This window comes from Muntiacus reevesi, chromosome 13 (assembly GCF_963930625.1).
Source record: "Muntiacus reevesi chromosome 13, mMunRee1.1, whole genome shotgun sequence".
NCBI lineage: Eukaryota > Metazoa > Chordata > Mammalia > Artiodactyla > Cervidae > Muntiacus > Muntiacus reevesi.
Window position 1 is genome coordinate 52,514,758 of NC_089261.1, and position 19,018 is coordinate 52,533,775.

The window sequence follows — 19,018 nt, forward strand, 5'->3', positions numbered from 1 at the left end:
TTTAAGTCATCACTAAATGACAATTACTGAATAACAACAGATTCCCACATACATAGCCTATACCCCACATTATGGGCTATATTTCAATCAACCAACAGGAGGATTTTAACACATGGCTGCAAGTATAACCCCAGAACTCCAGGAGTACTAAGTCAAGTTTAAAAAAACTAATTTCAATTTAAAAAAATAATTAATTTTAAAAATTTAAACAAATTTTTAAATAATAAAAAAAAGACTAACCCAGAAAACTACTACTGAACAACATTAATATATTATTGCCTGTTAAACTTTCCTGCTATTCACTTTTTTGCTCACTCTTCAAAAGTTAGCATTCACACAAATCCAAACACTCCAAGCCTCCTCAAATAGCCCTTATGTTTTCTAAAGCTGATCTGCTGACAGACGCACTGGATCTTAGGCCTTGTTCCATCAATTATTCCTTCTTTTTCCTTATCTTTCTCTTTCTTAACACTGGGTTCTGTTCCTCAACATCCAAATATTTATAAGACTATCTCATCTTTTTTTTTTTAATTTCTTGGCCATGCCACACAACATGTGGGATCCTAGTTCCCTGACCAGGAATCTAACCCACGCCCGCTATAGTAAAAGCATGGAGTCTTAACCACTGGACTGCCAGAAAAGTCAAGACCCTCTCATCTTAAACATGACTCCTCCATGACCCTGCATAGCCCTCTAGCTACCACTCTAGTTCCTTCCTTTCTCAGATACAGTTCTACTTAAAAAAAAAAAAAAAAAAAAAAAATCATTTAAACTGTGCCTCCACTTTCTGATTTCTACACAAGTTTGGTATCCATCACCACCAAATGAAATTTTTATTAATTCTGGTTATCAAATCCAAAGGATACATTTCTGTCTTCATAGGACTTAATGTCTCTGAAACATCTGACACTGTTGATTATTCCCTCCTTGAAACTACCCTGAATTTATCTTCTCCTTCTCCAGATACTCTTTTTCAATTTCCTGTTGCAGGCCCACCCCTAGTTTTCAAGGAACTTGAAGAGTACAAATGTAAGCCCACATACCATATGCTTAAATATTTTAAAGCTATAGACCAAACTAACAGGCTAGTAAATTTTATTCTATCCCACTATCTTGACATATATACTTTTATAAAAACTTAAAAGGCTAAGTTCTGATTTGGCATTCTCAGACTCAACATCAGTTGGGGAAGGCGATGGGGAATGTGAAAACCATACTCCCCACCGCCCTGCAGCCTGCCTTCTTCTCATCCCATCTTTGGCTCTACTCCATACTACAAGGAGCCTCATACATATACATGTGGACATCCCAGACGACATGTCTAACCTCTGCCTACATGCCTGCAAACAGCTGCCACTTGGCCAACCCTTAGGCCAGAGATACATACATGTGGTACAGTGTAAGAGGAGAGAATCAGGGAAGAGACCTGTGAAGGACCACGTGGACAGGGAATTTGGGGATACAAATACTCTTAGCTTGATCTAGAAATGGTTTCCAGATGGACTAGTCCCTCAAAATCCTCATCCTCTCAGGAGCGGTATAGCTGGAAAAAGGCCAGATGAGGACCTCTAAAGCACAAGGCCCAGACCAAGGTTCCCGCCTGGATGACTCTAAGGACAGAGTAACTCTCTCGTCAGTCCTGGAAGGCACTTCCAGGATCCCATCCCTCCCTAGTCCTCTTCAGATCTTCACACTCTCTCTAAACTATCCGAGACACTGCCCTGGCTTCACTCAAATCTATCTTCCAGTCTAAACCATTTTATGGGCTCCAGTTTGTCTACTAGGTATTTTCTTGCCTATACTTCCCTGCAAATTTAAACAGCAACCATCTATTCCAGGATATTCCAAGGACTACATTAATTAATTCAACCAATCAATAAATATTAATTGAGCACCTTTTATGTACTAGTAGTTTGCAGTGAGAGTTATAGTGATGAATAAAGCAAAAGTCCTGGGCTTCCCTGGTAGCTGAGTGGTAAAGAATCCACTGTCAATGCAGGAGACAAGAGTTCGATTCCTGATCCAGGAAGATCCCACAAGCCACAGAGCTAAGTCTGTGCACCACAACTACTGAAGCTGTGCCCTAGAGCCCTGGCAGCCGCAACCACTGAGTTCACATGCCGAGACTACTGAAGCCCGTGCCCCCTAGAGCCTGCGCTCTGCAACAAGAGAAGACACGACAATGAGAGACCCAAACACAACTAAGAGTGTAGCCCCAGCTTGCTGCAACTAAAGAAAAGCCTGTGCAGCAATAAAGACCCAGCACAGTAAAAAATAAATATTTTTTTTAAAAGCACAAGTCCTTATTCTTATGCACCTTAAATTCCAGTGTGGAGCGAAGAAAATAAGCAAAATATGTATTACGCATGTGCAGATGGTGATAAAGGCTAAGGAGACAAATGAGCCAAAGGGAGAGAATATTTAGCAAGGAAGAGGGTTGCAATTTCATACTGGGTGATCAAAGAAGAATTCACTGAAAAAGTGACACATGTGTGAAAACTCAGAAAGTAGGAATGAGCTGTGCCAATGACTGGCACAACGACTTTCCCAGTGAAAGGAAAGGGAAAATTCAAGATCTTAAAGAGGGAATAAGCCTGAGTAGTTCAAATATCAGCAACAGAGCTGGAGTGAAGTGAGTAAAAGGAAGACAGAAGATGATGACAGAGAGGAAAGAGAAAGGGATGAGAGGAAAAGGGAAAGCCCTCTCTGAGGACTCTGACTTTTATCCAGGGAGAAGGAGGATTTTATGCAGAGAGATGACCTGATTATTAAAAGGATCAATCATCAGATGCTGGATTGAGAACAGATAAGAGGACAAGGGCAGAAGCACAGAGATCAATTTGGAAGCTGATATCATAATTAGGTGAGAAGTGATGGTGGCTAGGATTGAGTGGTAGGTGAGTGAACAGTGAACTTTCAGAAATTTTTGTAGATAAAAGAAGCAAAATTGGATAGCAAACTGTATGTGGGGTGTCAATGAAAGAGAAGAATCAAGAATGACTCCAGAGAAATCAATCAGAGCACCTGGACTAGCCATTAAGTGGGATGAATAAGTGTGAGAGAAACCCAGTATGTCCCAAACTGAACTTTTTCTCTGCTACCTCCCCCAAAGTATGATCTCTCCTACTGTGCTTACCTCCATAAACTATACTATCACCTACACAAGTTGCCTAATAAACAGATGCTAAACTCATCAGTGACTTCTTTTTCCACTATCATCATCATCCTCTCTCACTCTTGACTCATCTCTATAATCTCATATTCTCTGCCCTAGTTGAGGTCCTTATCATCTTTTTGAAGTTGTAAGAGCCTCAGAATTTGCCTCTTGGCCTCTAATCTCCTCTCCTTTCCAGTCCATCTAACCGCACCAGCAGGGTAATCCAAGACTGAATAACGTCAAGCCCCTCTCAAAATTCTTCAACAGTTCATCATCACCTACAAGATGAAATTTCAATCTTTGCAAGCATACTGATTTAGTAAGAACAAGTAAGGGGGCTAGGTCTCTTTTTCAGAAGTTATGAAATGTTCATTCTGAGTATGGAAATCTAATCCATGCTCACTTGTCCAGCCTCATCTTCCCTTTTTACTCCCTCCACTGTGGTTGTTTAATACCACAATTGTTTACAGCTCTCTATTTCTTCTCTCTCTTGACATCCTTCCTCTGTTTGCCCATTTGGCCAATTGCTAGCTGTCTTAACAGGTCTCAGCTCTAAAGCACCTGCATCACCAAAGGGATCAATATTCTCTGTAATTCTCTTCCCCCAATCCACATTATATACCTTCCTCACAAAAACATCAAGAAAATAACAGTTTCCAGCAGATCATCCACTTACCACCTCCAATGAACCACATCAAGCCCAACACTTAACGCCTTTCTTCAATGCTCCTTAAAATCTTGCTTCTCTTTACCGTCTTAATATTATCTTCTTACTACTTTCTCAAAGCACCAAGTTTAAATACACTAAACCAGGGGTTTCATGCAGCAGTAAAGATATGGTGAATACAAGGATAAACAAACATATCCCAATAAGACAAACATCTTCACTGTTCACTACACAGACCAAGCTCATTCCCTTCCCTATCCTTCTGCTGGTTCCCTTATCTCACCAGGAATGCCCTCTTCTCTGGTTATTCAAATTCTACCTCTCCCCAAGGACAACGCTTCCCCTATAATAATATCACCTCTTTCTTCTCTCTTCTACACCAGTTCTTTCAGTAACATTTATTAAGCACTTAACTATATACCAAACACAGCAGTAAGCCAAGAACACAAAAATATAAAGCTAGGACTCACCCTTCAAACAACTTAGACTACAGTAAGGAGAAACATTTAAAGCGAGTACATTAATGTAAATGTCATAAAGGAAACTACAAAGTACAGTGGAAAACATCAAAAAAAGTAACACCCAATCAGCCCTGGGGGGTGGGAAGATTCAAGAAAGACTTCACTAGAGAGTCACCATTTGGCCTAGGACTAGAAGAAGGGGTGGAAGTTGGCATAACAATAAGAAAAACATCTTTGAATGATGAATACTGACTCAACTCTCTGGACTAAAAAAACTCTGAGAAATGATAGGAATCCTAAGTATCACTCAGAAAAAAATTCACCTCAGACTATAATTGAGTTACTTAGAATCACATTCTTAGATCACATTCTCCCCAAAAACAGTTTATGTGTATGATTTATATAAAGTATAAAAACAAGGAAAATTCTATCTATGATATTGGAAATAGGATACTATATCACAAAAGACTACTAAAAGAGAGAATTTTTTTTTATCAACAACCTCAGATATTAATCTCCCTGCAATGTGGGAGCCCTGGGTTCGATCCCTTGGTTGGGAGAATCCCCTGGAGAAGGGAAAGGCTACCCACTCTGGTATTCTGGTATTATGGCCTGGAGAATTCCATGGACATTCCATAGTCAATTCCATTGAATTCCATAGTCAGTGGGGTCGCAGAGTCGGACACCACGGAGCGACTTTCACTTTCGTTTTCAGATGTGCAGGTGATACCACTCTAATGGCAGAAAGCAAAGAGGAACTAAAGAGCCTCTTGATGAGGGTGGAAGAGGAGAATGAAAAAGTTGGCTTAAAACTCAACATTCAAAAAACTAAGATCATGGCATCTGGTTCCATCACTTCATGGCAAATAGATGGGGAAAATATGGAAACAGTGACAGACTATTTTTCTTGACTCCAAATCATTGCAGACAGTAACTGCTTTCATGAAATTAAAAGCCTAGTCCTTGGAAGAAAAGCTGACATATCTAGACAGCATATTAAAAAGCAGAGATATTAGTTTGCCAACAAGGGTCCATATAGTCAAAGCTATGGTTTTTCCAGTAGTCATGTATGGATGTGAGAGTTGGACCATATAAAGAAGGCTAAGCATTGAAGAATTGATGCTTTCAAACTGTGGTGCTGATGAAGACTCTTGAAAGTCCCTTGGAATCAATGTATGACAAAACCCACTGAAAAAAATAAATAAATAAATAAATAAATAAATAAATAAAACCAGAAAGAAAAAAAAAAAAAGAAAGTCCCTTGGACAAGCAAGGAGATCAAACCATTCAGTCCTAAAGGAAATCAATCCTGAATATTCACTGGAAGGACTGATGCTGAAGCTGAAGCTCCAATAATTTGGCTACCAGATGCAAAAAGTTGACTCACTGGAAAAGACCCTGATGCTGGGAAAAACTGAGGGCAAGAGGAGAAGGGGGCGACTGAGGATGAAATGGTTGAATGGCATCACCAACCCGATGGACATGAGTTTGAGCAAACTCCAGGAGATAGTGAAGGACAGGGAAGCCTGGCATGCTGCAGTCCATTTAATGACTGAACAACAAAATAGAGAATAAAGGACCAAAAAAAAAGAGAGAAATATGAAAAACACACAATTCACAAAGTTAGATATAAAAATAGCCCTTAAACATAAGAAAAGATGTTCAAATTCACTCACAGGAAAATGCAAATTTTTTAAAAATTGAAATACCATTTCTCTCATCTATCAGATTGGTAAAAATTTAAAAGTATAACAATAATCTGTTGGTAAAACTGTACGTTTATACATTATAAAAGTATGGGAATGCAAACTGGCACACTTTGGGAGGGGAATTTGGCAACATCTAACAAAACTACATACGTACTTACCTTTTGAAACAGTTTTATTGAGATATAATTCACATATCATAGGCTTTCTGATGGCTCAGAGAGAAAGAATCTGCCTGCAATGCAGGAGACTCAGGTTCGATCCCTGGGTCGGGAAGATCTCCTGGAAAAGGGCATGGCTATCTACTCCAGTATTCTTGCCTGGGGAATTCTATGGACAGAGGAGCCTGGTGGGCTACAGTCTGTGGGGTTGCAAAGAGTCAGACACAGCTGAGTGACTAACACTAACACCTACATATCATACAGTTCACCAACTTACAGCATATAACCCAGAAGTTTATAGTACATTAATGAAGTGGTGCAATCATTACCACAATCTAATTTTAGAACGTCTTCAGCATTCCCTCTCAAAAAAACCTCATGTCCATTAGCAGTCCCTCCCCATCCTTCCCCAACCCCTAGTCCCTGGCAAGACTAATCTACTTTTATCTCTAGAGATTTGCTTTTTCTGGCCATTTCATATAAATAGAATTTTAAATATGTGAGCTTTTGTGACTGACTTTTTCACTTACTACGCTTTCAGGATTCATCTATGTGTAACATGTATTAGTATTTCAATTCTTTTATTGCTGAATAAGATTCCACTGCATAGATATATCACATTTTATCTATTCATTCATCAATTGGTACAAAATTGTTTCCACTTTTTAACTATTATAAAACAATGCTGCTATAAAAATTCATGCACAAGTTTTTGTGTAGACATGTTTTATTTTCCCTTGGTATATACCCAGGAGTGAATTGCTAGAACACATAGTAACTTTACACTTAACATTTTGAGAAAATGCCAAATGACATCATTTCACATTCTCATCAGTATGTATGAAGGTTCTAATTTCTTCACATACCCATCAACACATGTTGCAGGTAACCTGTTACGCAGTAATAATTTATACATCATCTTGGTAGATACAATAAAAATCACTTGATAAAATTTTATAATTAAAAGAAAAAAGCTGCCAAGACTTAATGGCAAAATATTTAAAACTTTCCCCTAATACTGGGAACAGAACAAATATACCTACAATTGCCACTTCAATTCAAAACCATACTAGCAATCCTGATCAGCAGAGTTTGATAAGGAAAAATTAAAAGGAGTAAGGAACTGAAAGGAGGAAATGAAGCTATCATTGTTTATAAATGATAAAACTCTCTACATACTGTAGAAAATTCAAAAGAACCTTTGGATATTAGAAGAAGAGGGTTTGCGATCTGTGTGGATACAGATCAATATATAAAAATCAAGTGTCTTTTCTATATATGAGAAACAGCAAATGTAATTTTTAAAAAGGATATAATTTACAATAATTACAACAATATAAGATACCTAAGACTTAGGAATTCACTGGCAGTTACAGAATTTCAGCAGTTAGGAATCAGCACTTTCACTGCCACATCCTGGGATCAATCTCTGGTCCAGGAACTAAAATCTCACAAGTTGCACAAAGATATCTAAGGCTCAATCTAACAAAGACCTCTATGGAGAAAATAAATAAATCTACTGAAAAAGATTAAAGAAGTCTTGGGAATTCCCTGGCAGTCTTGGATAGGTAAGCTCAATATCTTAAAGATACCAATGCTCAACAAATTCATCTAACAAATTCAATATGTGAAAATCACTCTGTCATGTCTGACTCTTTGCAACCCCATGGACTATATATATACTCCATGGAATTCTCCAGGCCAGAATACTGGAGTGGGTAGCTGTTCCCTTCTCCAGTGGATGTTCCCAACCCAGAGGTCAAACCCAGGTCTCCTGCATTGCAGGCAGATTCTCTACCAGCTGAGCTACCAGGGAAGCCCAATAAATTCAACATATTTCCAGTTAAAAATCCCAAGAAGGTTTCACAAAAAACTTGACAAAGATAGTTAAGAGGGGGGAAGTATACACAAGAGAAACTGGCAAAAGTGAACAAAGTCCCTGGAAAAGAACTGTCCTACCTAGTCTAATCTAGTAATTAGACAGTAAGTAGTGGTGTAGACATAACCAAATATAACAATGTAACAGAATATAGAGGTCAGAAAAAGACACATGCATATTGGAAACAATGTAGAAAGAGGCAGTGTTAAAATCAATGGGGGGGGGGGGGCGCAGACTATTAAATGATGCTGGGACAAGTGATTATCCATACAAGACAAAAATTAAATTACCACTTCTCACCACTCATGAAATTACAGGTGTACTAAAGACCTAAATACAGGTATACTAAAGACCTAAAGACCTTTTCAAATTAGAAGGAAATAGAGAATATCTTCATGAATTCACAGTTAAGGAAAAATTACTAAATACATGGAAAGCAAGAAACAAAGAATTATTAAACATGACTACACCAATTTTTTAAAAAATTCTTAACAGACTCCAAAAACAAAACTGAAAGACAAGACATTAGGTAGAGTAATTCCCCTCCCTCCAAAAAGGGGGGAAAGGAGAGCTCCTACTAATTAATGAGAAATATACACAACCAAAATCTATTAAAGATTTTTAAATATATTAAGGCACACACAGATAAATGTGATGTAAATTCTTGTCAAGATTCTAGTTCTCAGGAATTCCCTGGCAGTCCCAGTGGTTAGGATTTGGCATTCACTACTGGGGCTCAAATTCGATTTCTGGTCAGGGAACTGAGATCCCTCCAGCAAGGTTTGATCTCTGGGTTGGGAACATCCCTTGGAGAAGGGAACAGCGACCCACTCCAGTGAAACCAAAAAGAAAAAAAAAAGGTTCTAGTTTTCATCTGAATGATGGACTCATGTGTGATCACAAGAAACAACAACTGGGTAAATTATTCTGTGTCATGAATCACGGATGATTTATCTAATTGTGTACAAGCTGATGAAGCACAAGCTGGAATCAAGACTGCCGAGAGAAATATCAATAATCTCAGATATGCAGATGACCCCACTGAAGAGCCTCTTGATGAAAGTGAAAGAGGAGAATGAAAAAGCTGGCTTAAAACTCAGCATTCAGTGCTCGCTTCGGCAGCACATATACTAAAATTGGAACGATACAGAGAAGATTAGCATGGCCCCTGCGCAAGGATGACACGCAAATTCATGAAGCACTCCATATTTTTGCATGACACAAGTGCTCGGGGCTGGTGCACTGGGAAGACCCAGAAAGATCGGGTGGAGAGGGAGGTGGGAGGGGGGATCGGGATGGGGAATACATGTAAATCTATGGCTGATTCATGTCAATGTATGGCAAAAACCACTACAATATTGTAAAGTAATTAGCCTCCAACTAATAAAAATAAATGGAAAAAAAAAACTCAGCATTCAAAAAACTAAGATCATGGCATCTGGTCCCATCATTTCATGGCAAATAGATGGGGAAACAATGGAAACAGTGATAGACTTTATTTCCTTGGGCTCCAAAATCACTGCAGATGGTGACTGCAGCCATGAAATTAAAAAACGCTTGCTCCTTGGAAGAAAAGCTCTGACCAACCTAGACAGCTCATTAAAAACCAGAGACATTACTTTGCCAACAGAGGTCTGTCTAGTCAAAGTCATGGTTTTTCCAGTGGTCATGTATGGATGTGAGAGCTGGACTATAAAGAAATCTGAGTGCCGAAGAATTGATGGTTTGGACTGTGGTGTTGGAGAAGACTCTTACAAGTCCCTTGGATTGCAAGGAGATCAAAGCAGTCAATCTTGAAGGAAATCAGTCCTGAATATTCATTAGAAGGACTGATGCTGAAGCTAAAGCTCCAATATTTGGCCACCTGATGTGAAGAACTGACTCATTGGAAAAGACCCTGATGCTGGGAAAGACTGAAGGCAGGAGAAGGGGACAACAGAGGATGAGATGGTTGGATGCCATCACCGACTCGATGGACCTGAGTTTGAGTAAGCTCCAGGAGTTGTTCATGGACAGGGAGGCCTGGCGTGCAGCAGTCCATGGGGTTGCAAAGAGTCGGACACGACTGAGCAAATGAACTGAATTTTGTACAACTGAGGTTGGTCAAAGGAGAGGTTTAAAACTGATTTTATTAGTTTCCCATCTACAGTGTAGGAGGAGAAGGGAGTGACAAAGGATAAGATGGTGGGATGGCATTAGTGACTCCATGGATATGAGTTTGAGCAAACTCCAGGAGATGGTGAAGGACAGGGAAGCCTGGCATGCTGCAGTTCATGGGGCACAGAGTCAGACATGACTGAGCAACTGAATAATAATGACAACATCTAAAATGTGAAATCCATTCATATGAACTGATTCCTTTTAAATATGTTGGGTAGGGACTTCCCTGGTGGTCCAGTGGCTAAGACTCTGAGCTCCCAGTGCAGGGGGCCCAGGTTTGACCCCTGATCAGGGAGCTAGACCCCACATGCTACAACTAAGACCCAGAGCAGCCAAATAAATAAATAAAATTTAAAAAATAATAATAATATGTTGGGTAAGCTAAATAACATTTATTAATATTAAACCATGGACAAACTTCTTTTTCCAATTTCCCAACAGGCTGTGTCAATTTTTTCTGATTTAGTTGCTTCTTAATGTAATTCCTAATTTGTAAGAAAGCTGTAGCAGCATAGAGGGTCACGGTTATCTTACTTGCTAGTGCAGCAACTATATCTAAACAGCCTAACAGATCAGTAAGAGGAAGGAAAATTCCATTTATATGACACTCAAGAAAAGGTCCTATAGGAACAGAAAACAGATCAGTGGGAAGGAGTTGATCTCAAAGGGCACAAGGAACTTTTGGGGGTGATAGCACTGTTCACATCTTGATTGTAGTGGTGACTGCATAATGATACAAATTGAATTTGTCAAAATCATGGAAATGTAAGGATGAATTTCACTACATGTGATTAAACTTCAATAAACTAGATTTTAAAAGGAGAGGACAATGCTACAAAGTTAACCTATTAAAGAGACATTATTGTACAGTATTAACATTATCATCATACTAAAAAAAACTGCAGCTTGATAATCTAAACTTATGTACAGTTTAACTCACAACTTCCCCCCCAAAAAACCCTTAACTGTTCTTATTTTATTGCTAAAATTAATCCTTTTAAATTTGGAACTCAATTCCTAAAATAGTCATTGTTCAATTTTTTTACTTATCTACCAAGTCTGATGGAAATTATGTATGTAGTTTATAATGCTAATATGACAGCCTCAATAATATCAATGTCTATTTTTTCTTTGTTACTAAATCATGCATTTTTATGCATTGTCTTCTCATTCTTATATAACCAGATGAAACAGAAATAATTATCCCTGTATTAATGATGACTATTTTAACAGAATTCTTTATGTTTAAGAGCATGTGCAACTTAAGAGCCTGCTGGCCACTGTATTCCCAGAATACAGCAGGTACTCAATAAAAATTTATAGACTGTTGGCCTCACCTCTATTTGACCTTGGACAGTTATTTATCTCTTTAAATTTCAATATCCTCATCCATAAAAAGATAGTGAAACAATTCTAGGAAGTCAGTGTGTTTAGTTCTTTTAAGCCTTTCTATAAAGTACCTGGCACACTATGAATACTGAATGAATGTGACCTTATTATTATCTCTTTGATAGCATTAATCAGAATTGTATCATACTGCCAAAGCTTCATATTAACAATAAAGCAGTAACAGAATAGACGATTATACCTAAAACCTAACTCCTCCTCATGCCAAACTGAGATGTTCAGTGTTATCTGTTAAAACAAAAATCAGTACATTTTAAAGGGATAAAAAGTAAACTAATGAATCTTTTAAGGAAAGAAGAATCCCCTTCTGAAAATGGAACTTGAGTGTAAGAAGTTATATAGTTTACAAATATCTGGGCCCATAAGTCAGGGTTGGAAATTATTTGGGCAGCAAGAGGTCATTGTCATGGGACTTACTTTAGGGCAAGGTGAGTCATCTAGATATAAACTGGATCCCAGAAAATGACAAGATAAAAGAAACTGCATTAAAATTATTTGAAGAGATTTTAGAGTTCATTTTATAGAAGAAGAAACAGACTGAACAGGCTAATTGGAAAATCAACTAAGATAACTTGCCAAGCAAAAAAACAATTCTGCACTTCAAGAGTCCGGTACCACGGATAACAGTATCTTAAAATCCGCGTTTACTCATGGCCCTGAGTTTTGACACACAAAAAAAGACACAGAATCACATACAGATAAGAAGTGAACTTAGATAGTTTGCAACATCATCCGAGTTCTGTTTAAGGTACTGTGACGCTTTTCCTGTCAGGCGTGTTTCAGTTGGTTTCTTCATCGACGATAGAACTACAGTGGCCAGGTTTCTGGGTGTAATCTAACAAATGCTGGTATGTTCAATTAATTTTAGGATGATGAAAATCTAGGAGGGAATTATCATCTAAAAGTATTCCAAATAATCAAACATTAGTTATTTAAAGAACTGATGAGCAAAGAAACAGCAAGACAAAATCAACCTGACTTGGCTGCCCACAGTTACCACTGGAGCTAAAATTGATACCGCTGCCTAGCTATACTCCTTTAATATTTTTATCCTCCTAATCTCTATTACCTCTTCACATACGCTTAAATTCCAGGGCAGTAATAAGGAAATAAGCATAACAAGGGAGGACTTGATCACATTAAGTACATCTTAGAATCCAGCCTATCTTGAAGATTGCAGATAAGCAACAAAGGTTTTTTTTTTCCCTGCTGCACCAAGAGGTATGCATGGAACCTGAGCCCCCAGCAGTAGAAGCGTGGAACCTTAAGTACTGGACTGCTAGGGAAGTCCCCAAAGGTTTGATCATTACTCAGTCACCCTAAACTTAAATGAATATTCATTTCTATACTTACTCCACAAACTATCTGTAAGAAATACTATAATGGTGGAAATAAATGTTCAGCCACGTATATTCTATGAATAAGGACATTTCCAAATCAAGCAAGAACCAGATAAAAGAATATGTACTTGGATGTTTGGTTAGGGAAAAAGCAACAATCAAAAGTCACTGGCTTGGGTCTTCCCTGCTGGTCCAGTGGCTATGACTCCATGCTCCCAAACCAGGGGGCTAGGGTTGGATCCCTGATCAGGGAACAAGATCCCACATACCACAACAAAGATCGAAGATCCTGCCCGTGTGCTGCAACTAAGACCTGGCACAACAAAATTTAAGGAAAAAGGTCATTGGCTCATCTCATGACCACTGTGCAGATGTTTAGAGTCTCAAGCCTGGTCACTCTAGCTCTTGCACACCCAAAAGGAGATACAAGAAAAGACTTGTTTCAAATGGATTAAGGCAGTCAAGCAACTGCTTTATGGGAAGCTGAAGCTAGCGGTGATCTGAATGTATGGCAGATTCCCAGTCATGAAGAAACCTCAAATCTACTTAGGCTCTATTCAGCAAAGCAAACTGGGAAAAATTTTCCTTTTGAAGGAGAGACCCTAGTACAGATCATTCTAAAGTCTCTGGCAACTTCTTCACTTTTGTGATTTAAAAGGAAGCAAAGAACTGCTCTTTACAACAAACTTTTTTAATATTCTGGTTCAACAGGATATGAATTCATTAGTGTGAATTTATCCTAGAGGAAAGTCAATAACCAGCCTAGCTTAAGAGTATATTTTCTTCTTCCAAACAATGAAGGGATAATAGTAGTTAACATTTATAGAGCACTTACTCCATGCCAGCATTATTCTAAACCTGCTATATGTATTCATCCAGTAAATCTACACAATCCTACAAAACAAGTATAATTCCCCATTTTACATCTGGGGAAACTGAAGCACCAGGAGATTTTTTTTTTTTTTAAAGGAACTTACTCAAGGTCAAACAACAAACCAAGAGAGATTAGCAGTCTGGATCCAGAGTCTATGCTCTTTAAGTTTTTCTGCCTCATGATTATACAACTGTTTTTAACATTAAAACTGTGAAAGAATCACATAGAACCTCTCCCACCCAACCCTGGGAGATTTCTCTACCTACTTCCTTATTGGCTCATAACATAGGCTAATCAGAAAGGTTCAAATATACTAAATGGGAATTAATATATATCTTATCTATATAAGCATACATTTCTCCCTTTCCCCCAAAAAATGGGGGAAGTGGTAAGAGGAGGGAATTAATTATTTAACTCACAAATTCTCTCATATCAAGTCCTGTAGGCCTAAGGGAGAAACTGACAGCACAAGAAGTTCTTTCTCCTTTGCTCTCTTTAGGGGTTGAGCTTTTTGTCTTTTAGAAAGAAGCATTGGCCTGCAACTCTCTATTAGTAACAAACAAAGCTTTTCAGGCATAAGCTTTCAATCTTAATTAAGACTTGCCCATATGTACTACACCTGAAACCAAAATATAAACTTTCTTATAGTATTAAATTAAAAGGGCCCTGCAGAAGTAGTTAGGGAGAAAAGTGCACCCAGTCTCTCACTTTGAGGCCTGAACTACTTATGAACAAATGCATGCTTATTTTAACTTGAAGAACTAAGTATCATCTTCTCCACTGCACCTGGAACTCTAATCTCTAGGCAAGAATCTTTGCCACTGTTACAACTGTACTACAAACTCAATAGATATTGATTTTTTTGTTGTATTTTTCAGTGAAGTTCAAGGAAGAAGTGGGAAAAGTTACTTTCCCTTCTATCCTTTATAAAGCTAAAATCATTTATAGAAAACCCTTCAGAAATTTACTCACACTCAGAAGTTGCTAAAAAGAATAAAACTGTATCAGTTCAGTTCAGTTGCTCAGTTGTGTCCGACTCTTTGCAACCCATGGACTGCGGCATGCCAGGCTTCCCTGTCCATCACCAACTCCTGGAGCTGGCTCAAACTCAAGTCCATCAAATCAGTGATGACATCTAACCTTCTCATCCTCTGTCATCCCCTTTTCCTCCTGCCTTCAATCTTTCCCAGCATCAGGGTCTTTTCTAATGAGTCGTCTCTTTGCATCAGTTGGCCAAAGTACTGGAGCTTCAGGCTGTAATTAACTCCTGAGTTAAAAATGTTAAGTCACTGAAACATTTCTCCACTGTTTTCCCACCACACTTAGAAAAAAACCTAAACTCTAACATGGTCTTTATAAAGATAACCCAAAAAAAAAAAAAAAAAGATAACCCAGTGGAAGCCCACCCCACCTCTCTAATCTCATTCATCCCTTAATTTCTCTTTCACTGGCTTGCTGAGCTCCAGCCACACCGGCCCTGCTCCTGTTAACACTCCAAGCTTGTTCTGTACCTCCTATTCTCTAGGCTACAAAGCTCTTCCAGATCATGAACAAACTGAATCCTCCTCACCCATCATGCAGATTTCACCTCAAACACCACCTCTTCAGAGAGACATTTTCTTCATGGCTCCCCTCCCACCAAAATTATATCACATTTCCATGTAGCTGCCTTATCATTCTCTATTTGAGATCACAATACCCTACTGTGGGCTTTCCTGGTGGCTCAACTGGTAAGGAATCCACCTGCAATGCAGGAGACCTGGGTTCAATCCCTGGGTTGGGAAGATCCCCTGGAGAAGAGAAAGGTTACCCACTCCAGTATTTTGGCCTGGAGAATTCCATGGGCCACATAGTCCATGGGGTCGCAAAGAGTCGGACACAACTGAGTGACTTTCACTTTACCATATTTTATTTGTTCATTACATTTATCATTCTCTAAAATTATCTTGTTAATATGTTTAACGTATGTCTCCTCTAACAGAATATAAAGTTCCATGAAAACAAGTACTACATTTATCTTATTTACTATAATCTCTCATGGAACTAAAATGAATAAATACTATATTATTAAATGTGCAGGCTCATATAAAGACTTTGATATTTTATAACCATTCTAACACATTATATTGCTATCTTAGGCTTCTTCTGCTGTTTTTACCCATTAGCACCTACTGTGAGAGAATTAAGCAGCAAGAAATACAAATAAACATGTAGACTTTATAATATATAAGCAAGTTAGAAAATGAACTAAGGTTTCAGCATTAATAGCATGTCTTTCAAATTGTACACTGATCCTACTTATCAGTAAACAATAGTATTGTAAGTAAATTGCTAATTATGTTTAAAAAGAAACTATCAGATGAAATTTAGCATTTATGAGTAATATACTTTTATGCATATCATGAAATACAGATTAAAATATTGAATATAATTTAGAAGTAAAACAAACTTCATTTTAGTATTTAACATAGCTCACATATCATCTTCTACTTAAAATTTAATTTCATCTCCAAACAAAAAAACCATGTTTAAAAAAATTAAAGGGAAGTATGACAACTATAACTCATAAAATAGGCAATCTCAATAAACACACAGATATTATCTTTTAAAAAAAGAGTAAATGTAAATCCTGGAGTTAAAAAGTATTAACAATTTTAGAGTTGAAAAATATTAAGAACCAAAATTTGGGGAAATTCCCTGTATATCCAGCAGTTAGGACACAAAGTTTTCACTGCCAATCCCTGGTGGGGGAACTAAGATCCCAAAAGCCACTTAGTGCAGGTGGAAAAAACAGAAAGAACCAAATTTTAAATTCACTAGCAGAGTTCACCAGTGGATTGGAGATGACAGAAGAAACAGCCAGTGCACTTGAAACTATATCAATCTGTGTGAAAGTTGCTCAGTGGTGTCCAACTCTTTGCGACACCATGGACTATAGCCTACCAGGCCCCTCTGTCCATAGGGATTCTCCAGGAAAGAATACTGGAGTGGGTGGCCATGCCCTCCTCCAGGGGATCTTCCCAACCCAGGGATCAAACCCAGGCCTCCTGCCTTGCAGGTGGACTCTTTACCATCTGAGCCACCAGGGAAGCCCACCAATTATGAAGAAGAGAAAATAATTTTAAAAAAGTTTAACAGATCCTCAGAAATATAAGAATACCATGAAGCATGGCAACATACATGTAATGAGAGTCCTAGAAAAAAAGGAGAATAGAAAAAATATGTGAAGAAATTATAGATAAAACTTACCAAATGGTTTAAAAATGTTAACCACTACATTTAAGTTTACTGAATCCAAAGGAGGATTACACAAAGAGATCCACACCCAGACATATCACTGTAAAACTGCTGACTAAGGAAAGAAAATCTTGAAAGCACAAAAAGAAAAACTACTCATCAGAAACAATACAGACCAGAAAGTAGAAGACGACATATTCAAGATGCTAAAAGAAAAAAAAAATGCAGCAAAGAATTCTATATCCAGCCAAAGTACTCTTCAAATATAAAGGCAAAATAAAAACAAGTCCAAGAAACAAAGACTGAGATAATTCATTAGTAACAAACTTTCCTTACAAGAAATCCAAAAGGAAGTTCATGAGACTGAAAGGAAATAATAGGCCCATAAATTAATACATAAAAAAAAAAAATAAAGAATACATAAACTGTAAACATGTGATAAATATGTTATTTTATCTTTTAATAAATATTTTTGAAACTGTTTAAATGTTTTCTTAACTATCTTTAAAAACATACAATTACATTAAAATATTGTAAAATTGTATTGTTGGGCTCCTAAAACATAAAAATTTCATATGTATGACAATCTTGACAGGACAGGGGAAAAAACAGAGCAAAGTTTTTATATTTTACTATAATTAAATCAGTCAATTTTGAAGCAAACTGATAAATTAAGATACACACTGTAATCCCTAAAGCAACTTAAGAAAATAGCTTTTAAAAATCCAGTTAAAAAACTAACAAAGGAATTAAAATGATAGCCTGGAAAATAACTATTAACTCCAGAATAGGCATCAGAGGCCAAAGAAAGAAATAGAAAAGAAATAAGACATATGGAAAATAACTAGCAGAACTGCATAAATCTTACTATCAATGATAACATTAAATTGTGAACAGATTATGAATTCTCCAATCAAAAGGCAGAAGTGGTCACATTAATTTTTTAAAACAAGCGTTTTAACTATATGCTGTCTATAAAATACACTTTAGATTCAAAACAAGTAAGTTAAAAAGAAAAAGATATGTAATGCAAACAGTAAAACATAAGCGAGTTGGAGTAGCCACACTAACACCAGAAAAAATACTACTACAAAATGTATGTATGTGTATTATTATATCCATATATCATATCTAATACCAGTCCCAAAAATATGAAGCAAAACTTGACAGAACTGAAAGGAAACACAGACACTTCAATAATAATAGATTTTAATATCTCACTCTCAGTAATTAATAGAAAAGCTAGACAGAAAATCACAACAAAGAACCAACTTGACCTGATACCTATGAAATATTCCACCCAACAACAGCAGAATACCTTTCTAGTGTACACAGAACATTCTTCAGAAAGATTACCTAGGTCATTAGGATGTTTCAATAAATGTAAAATGAGAAAAAATACAAAGTATGTTCTCTTACTACAGGGGAGTTAAACTAGAAATTAACAACAATGAAATTTAGGGAATCCCCAAATAACTGAAAATTAAATAATACATTTCTAAATAACCATGGATCAAAGAAGAAATCACAAAGGAAATGAGAAAGTATGAATTAAAATTTTAAAAAGCAGAACATATAAAAACATATGGTCGCTAAGAGTGTTTGGAAGAAAATGTGTAGTTTTATATGTCTATATCAGAAAAGAAGATCTCAGATCAATAACCTAAGCTTCTATCTTAAGAAACTAGAAAAAAGAAAAGTAAGCGAAATATTAAGCAAACAGAAGGGATGAAATTACAAAGATTAAAATGGAAATCAGTGAAGCAGAAAACAGAAGAACTTTTTTCTTTGAAAACGAAACTGACAAATCTTTTCCTAAAATGACTAAGTAAAAAAAGAAAAAACATGCTACCAAAATTAGAAATGAAACAAAGACATCACTACCTTTGCTTGCAAAATTAAAAGCACATATAGGACTATTACAAAGAGAATGCCAAAAATATTAAATAGCTTAGATGAAATAGACACA

The 19,018-nt window shown here is 37.1% G+C and overlaps 1 protein-coding gene and 1 non-coding gene across 8 annotated transcripts in view; one reads left to right on the plus strand and one right to left on the minus strand.

Moving 5' to 3' along the window:
* Nucleotides 1–19,018, minus strand: part of ELF2 (E74 like ETS transcription factor 2) — a 92,345-nt gene that overhangs the window by 67,876 nt on the left and 5,451 nt on the right. The window contains exon 1 of one of the 7 annotated variants that reach the window (XM_065904800.1): nt 6,153–6,279. The exons of the other annotated variants lie outside the window; for them this stretch is intronic. The gene's annotated coding sequence lies outside the window, so the exon portion shown is untranslated. Of the gene's footprint in view, nt 1–6,152; nt 6,280–19,018 lie in introns of those variants that run through there. 7 annotated transcript variants of the gene reach the window in all.
* LOC136146230 (U6 spliceosomal RNA) lies at nt 9,138–9,244 on the plus strand. Its single transcript, XR_010658948.1, has one exon. It is a non-coding gene; the product is annotated as a U6 spliceosomal RNA (small nuclear RNA).